A 7,014-nucleotide genomic window follows, 5' to 3' on the forward strand; every position below is an offset into this window, starting at 1 on the left:
TAATGAATCTACAGAATCTATAGCCTATATCTGACAGAAAGGGAAAAGCCGTGTGAAGTAAAATCTGAGCATTTAAACATTAAAACACTAAAAAATAATAAAAAAGTTATTGATTTGAATGATTTCAAAGTGTTTATGGGGACAAGCAGCTGATGATGCAGTGCTGCAGCCGTAAGAATTATAAAATATGTTCTCACGTTAAATTAAAAAACAACTCAAAGTTCTATATTTTTAAGCTCCTCCCAACCTGAACTGTTTAAAACCACCTCCGTGTTCATGTGATGTCTGTTAGTTACTATATATATAAGACCAGTCCTCTCGTTTTCATATTTACTAACTTAAATTCAATTAAAAAAACTGCCGCGGAGTAATTTATCAAAAAAAAAGAAAAGGGCTGACATCTTAACTTGTTCAGCCGTCAGTTTACTTGATGGAAAGTAAAGATCATAAAACACTGCAGGTGAATCTGTGCCAACTTCACTCACCAACACCATGACTCACATTTTATAAATCAAGTGTGAACATAGCTAAGGCAGGACTAGCATGATAGCCCGCTCACATTGGCCAATTAGCGCTTCACTCAAAGCCAGATGAAAAGTGACGGGATCTTCTACGTTACTGTGCGTTATCCTGAGGGGAACGTGGAAATATCAAGTGGAATCTGTGGTAATTCATCCGAGAGTTGATGAAACGTTTCACTTTAAACCACAAACCTGAACCTCAACGTGGCAAAGTCACATAGATGGATCCTCTGGGGAACATGAATATACAGGTAATTGAGTCTGGACCAAAGCGGAGGAACGTTCTCTTGACCGAAACTGTCGACCCAATGTTACCCACGGCAACATCCATCCATCGTGAGAGGTGGGAGACACCCTGAACAAGTCGCCCCAGAAACATAAAGCTGCTTATTCAGAATAAACCTTTTCATAGTCATCCTGTACCAGTCTTATTCTTGTCAAGTGAGTAGTGGGGTTTTATTCCCGGGATGTTTGTCTCAGCTTGGACGTCACAGATGTTTCTCCGATTTCAAAGATGCATTTAAGAACAACAAGCTTTCTGTCAATCTGTTACTTCCAACACGCAGAGAAGATTTCCTGTTGCTTTCATTTGGGCAAATGTGGCGAATCCACAACGTCTCAGATGACGCACCATAATGGCGGGGAGGTGTTCTAATAAGACAGCTGTGTCTCTCCATTCAGATCGTCCTGAGGCAGCTCCCGCAGACAGTGGATCAGTTCTGCGCGCTGGGCCGTCAGCGGCTGCAGGACGGAGTCCGACAGGTGGCCTCTGACACCCAGCAGCAGATGTTTCCTCCCAGGGAAGCAGGTGCAGGCACACGCAGACACACATTTTGTCATTTGCAAATACTTGTGTACATATGATTCATTCACACGCCTGCAAACAGACACACAAACGTCTTATGTTCATCTCTTTACGACGGCTCTTATCAGCAGCGATAAGGAGGTATGTGAAGCGCAGCTCAGGGAGATAAACTCTGGAAGTAATGAGGTTAATTATCTGCATAGAATTACTGCAGGATCAACGGACACTTCACAGAGTGCAGTTAGCTCAACATGTTGAATGGCTATTCTAGAGTGTAAGCACTGAAGTATTTGAAGGTACTTTTACTTAACATGAGTACATCTGCAACATTTCAGAGGGAGGCATTTTTCTGAACTTAAATAAACAGAATAAATACTGACTGCAAACCAAGATCTGCTAATACACAGAGGATGAGATCATAAACTACAACACACTCGCTCCTTTGTTTTCCTTGTCTCCTTATTGTTTCCCTTCAAGAAAGTCTGCCGATTGAAACATGTGCTCTGTGTTGACATCCAAAAATTAATTTCATTTGAAGAGCAAGTTGGAGATGACAGGAAGCTGGCTGCGCTCTGCCACAAGGGAACCGCCACTTAAGAGGGTTTGTTAAAATCTCAGTTTCTCAAGACGTTTTGACTTTCTCTTGGAGCGTTTCCATGAAAAAGAGCAAGAAAATGACCAACTGAGTCCAATCTGACTGACCGACCGATCAACTGACCGACCGACCAACCAACTGACCAACCAACTGACCGACCAACCAACCGACTGACCAACCAACTGACCGACCGACCAACCAACTGACCAACCAACTGACCGACCAACAATCATCCCTACAACCAGAACATTTGTGTATTTGGCCAAAAACCAAAGTACCAGACAGAAGTTCTATGATTTTTGGGACTCATAGTTATGAGATAACCGGTAACTTGAATGTCATATCAGTCGACCAAATGTGCGTTGCAAAAGTTAAGCCAAATTGTTTTGATTGCCCCCTAGTGGATGCCTGCAGTACATGTCATAAATCCAGCATTCTACAAGTTAGCAGGTGGGACATGAACCAAACTAAAACAAGAAATCTGATCGAATAAAAACCGGGTGGGACGTCATGATTGACAGCTGAGTCCTGATTGGTCAGGTCGATCACTGATGCACAGACTCTGGCTCCTAAAGCATCACCAGGGAAAGATAGCATTCGTTTCATTCATCTTCATAAAAGTTCATATTCATTCGTCTTTACGAATTAAAGCAGTTGATTCTACACAGAAAAGGGGCCGGCTTCATTTTAAGAGCCTCACATGAATTCAACATCCTGAAGTTAGTTCAAGTGACTGAATATTACGCAGTTCTCTCGAGAAGGATTATCACAGCGTGCTCAGCGCATTGTGTGCAGACCTGTGCGTGTTGACTCTTGGTTTGGAAATGGAAGATTACAGCTAAAACAAAAATGTGCTTTCACATTCAAGAGATGAATGTTGGAAGGATTAAGAAATTCAGCAGGAGATAAAGTCCCATCTCACATTGCTGGGGCCTCTAATGCAGAACAAAGACTAAACAAGAGCCCTTCTGAAGTCTACACATGCTGATCCTGCAGCGCAGATATAATGCTGCTGTTTACGACCGCTGCACCACCTCATGTTGCACTGCAGCCGCCGAGCTCCACAGTTTCCTCCAAGGAAATTAAATCTTGTGTTTTTAAACTATTAACAAGGTTTATTCAGCATTAGGAAAACATCCAGACTGTTAACACACCATTTCTCCTCTTCTTTGAAACTGCTTATTTGCACAGCGAAGTGCAACATGTTCTGTTTCTATGTTCCACTGAACTACACCATGTCTGTTATTGCACGTATGTACAGCTCCACTTTACAAGCTCAGCTCAGTCTCTGCTCTGATCCCACCGATGTAGATTCCTGCACATTAATCACACCTGGTGATTAAAGTAATTGTTCCCCTGATGACTGTGTTTTCTGAAGTGAGGACATGAAATATTCAGACTTTGTCTCTGTCACTGTTAGAAGTCCTGAGTCAGCCCTGCAGGCGAGAGCAGGCAGCGTGTGTCTACCTGCACCAGAGGAATCAGTCACTTTCCTCTTTCTTTTGTTAATCCGATGACTTCACTTGGCAGCAATGTCTACTACATTTTTTATATCGCTTATTTGCAGCAGACACATGTGTTTTGAGATAGACTGAATGGCTCTTGGGACATTTTTCTCTCACATAATCAAAGAAAATGTTTTAAAAAAGTGTTTCCTTAATGACTTGAAGCACAGTCAGCATTTTGAACACGTCATGGTTTCTGAAGGTGACTTGAAGGTTCGGTTAAAGGTTCAGTGTGTAGAATTTAGTGATAAATTTAGTGAAAACTGTTTTCATTAGCGAATACTAAATGATTTGTTGTTCTGAGACACCATAATTACAACACTTTCATCTTTTAATCACAAAACTTTCTCATTATAACATAATCAATGTTGTTACCTGCACCAAGCAGGTTATGCTTTGCCCCTGCACGGTTTGTTAGTCAGCAGGATTATGCAAAAAGTGCACAATGGATTTCCATGGAACTCGGTGAAAAGACATCATGGACAAAGAAGCCAGTATATTTCATCATGGATCTGGGAAAATGGAGAATCCAGGGGTACAATGATATTTGTTTTTCTAGCTAAGAAATAATTCAATACTAATTATCGCAGGACAAAATGAAACATGAAAAATACCTCATTAAAAAAAGTCCTCTTATTAACCACCAGTGAATTTCTATGGAGACTGAACGAGCCTACAATACAAACTGTATCTGGATTTTCAATCTTCACATTTCTGCTTTTCTGTCGCCCCACTCATTTTTCTGACCTCTACCTTTTCCCTCCTCTTTCTCTGTGACTCACGAGCTACTGTTTCTCAAGGCTCATGTTGGAAATCAAAGACTAATGTGTTTTCAGAAAGGAATATGCCCACAAACACAATCGCTTTCACCTTCACCCACAGCTTCTGCACACAACGTTAAGTGCAACGGCACACAAACAGGCTGAGGGCGGAGAGAGCTGCCATAGAAACGTTTACAAGTCCCATCCTGAGGAATGCAAACAGAACTGAGTAGAGCTCTTATCTGACAAAAGAGTAAACTTTAGACAGTCTTGTTGCGGCTTGCCTGTGTGGTCCTTCCACGACAATACGGCACGCTGGAGGATCATTCTCTCCGAATGGACAATTGTCTTATTTTTCAATCCTTGTATAACCCAGCAACGTGCCAGGCGGGGGTGGTTTCTGAAAGATCACACTCACTGCCTTGCTCAGGGGCATGTGACGTTGATGATGCTCTTCAAGGAGTGGAGAGAGTTGCTCATTCATGCTCAAGTTCCCAGCAGGGATTCAAATTTGTGATGCTCAATTCCCATAGCGGCGACTCATCACAGGGTGGGGTGAGAGTCTGGGTGAGAGCAGCTCTGAGCTGTTTGGAGAAGCAGACAGGTGAGACTCAGTCTGTGCCAAGTCAGTTATCAGCCAGCGTGAGTCCAGCACATCACACTCAGATGTGGATCAGCACCTGAGCGCAAAGCTCCAGTGATCATGAATGTTGTCAAGAGTTGGAGGAAAATAAAAACAAGAAAACTCTGTCTCCTCTGCGCCAACGTGTCTTTGTCTGCAACTCATCTCATCTCTCATCGCAAGGCATGGTTGCACTTTCTTCATTCTGTGCCCACCTCAAGAAACTGGGTGCATCACAAAAATAAATGAAAATGAATCCTGGCAGGAAAAGTTCAAGAAAATGTGCAGATCAACTGACTCAGACAATCACGTTCTCACATACAGCCCCTCCAGAAAATTTCAGGAAAATTCCCAGACTCCATGCGCGAGTCATCGGGATGTGAAGATCAGGAAATTTAATGTCACACAGCTTTTTTTCTTCTTCAGGGTTTCACATGTAATGCACCCTGAGAAATGAGACGAGCAAGAAGGTCGTTGGTTCCAATCCTGATTTGAGTTTGCATGTTTTCCCTGTGTCTGTTTGGGTTTTCTCCAGGTGCTGAGGTTACGTCAACTGGACAGTTGAAATCATCCCGAGTTGTGAATGTTTGTCTCTTTATGTCAGTCCTGTAATGGCGACCTGTCCCTACCCTGACTTTCCCCCAGTGCCTGCTGGGATTGTCTCCACCACTGGAGACTCTCTCGGTGGGTAAAAGATGTGGAAACAAACTGGATTAAAGTTTGAATCATTTCAACGTCGAGCAGAAATCACATTGTGTGTTTGGAGCTCAAGGTGGTGCATCTGTGATGTTCACGGCCATTATTGTCTTTGTAATAAATAATACTTTCCGCATTCTCTATTGTCATGAGAGAATATTTCACGCCATCTTGAGTTACAAACTAATTTTGTCATAAGCAGCAAGAATGAGGATGAGGCTGTCAGATGAATCATCTTTGAGCATCTGACCTGCATGAGGATGAGATGAAGATGCCTCTCACCTCTGAAGACTCTCCCAACTTCAGAGGAAAATACTCACCTGACAGCTCGCTGACATTCTGGAACCCACTCTCCACCTCCGCACATACCGACCACAAAATATGCTTACCTCCAATTTATGAGAAGTGTTGCAACAGGCTTTGAAAATGAAGAATTATTCACCAGCACATACCTGCCCTCCCCCACAAAATGTCACTGTTTCATTCTTACGCAGTCGGTGGAGAAAAATACTTATTGTGCAATAAACACAATGATCTCTGACCTTTCAATTACTTGTGGGCTCCAGGTTCATATCAAGCATTTGATAAGATCGCAGGTTAAAGTTGATTTAAATATTATTTTATTTAAGTTTTTTGTTTGGTCCAATGACATTCCATGCAGCTAGTGTGGGTTTCTGATTCATCCACTGCAAGTGCAAATATTTTACCTTAAATTGACCTCAAGAGCAATCGCACACAGACACACACACACACACACACATTTATGCACCCTCAACATACCTTCACACAAAGATAAGCGCACACACACAAATCTGACGCCACCACTCCCACTAGCACCACACACACACGCCTATGCACGGACGCCAATGCAGGGCAGGTGGCAGGTGAGCAGGTGTCCGCGGGTGGGAAGACTCAGGTCTTCTGAGCTGAGGCCAGTGTGTGAGCGGCAGCAGCAGCAGGTGCAGTCGCTATAATCCGAAGGCATGTGTCTGATAACACTGGAGCCATGATGGTTTACTGCCTTGATCACCTGCAGCAAGCAGGAGGACGGACACTGAGACCTCTACACCCACCTGTCTGTATGACAATGCAGTCTTGACATGGAGGTTGATGGAACTCTGATCGTGAGCAGTGGGGGAGAAAAACTAATAGGAAACTCTTCACTCACTGCCAGGTCTGAGACGGAGGATATTATGGGCTCTTTATGGGAGTTTTGGAACTTTTAGATAAAAGCCCTAGATCAGAGCCAAATTGGCATCTAATCTGCAACCATGTGATTCAAGAGTCTTGTCCCCACGGCAACTATCCTGCCCATAGATCATGTTGATAGTTTGCGTGCAAGATATATATCTTTGATAACTCCAATAAAGGATGAGGTGAGGTTTGGAGACCACAGATAGAAGTTGGGAGTTTCTTCTGGTGAAAGATGGTGTAGTGTGTGACCCCCTGTCACCAGTTAGTCATATATGAACTCACAGCACAGCATGTAGTGTGAACTAAACAGCAATC

Source organism: Paralichthys olivaceus, chromosome 12, assembly GCF_024713975.1.
Source record: "Paralichthys olivaceus isolate ysfri-2021 chromosome 12, ASM2471397v2, whole genome shotgun sequence".
Classification (NCBI taxonomy): Eukaryota; Metazoa; Chordata; class Actinopteri; order Pleuronectiformes; family Paralichthyidae; genus Paralichthys; species Paralichthys olivaceus.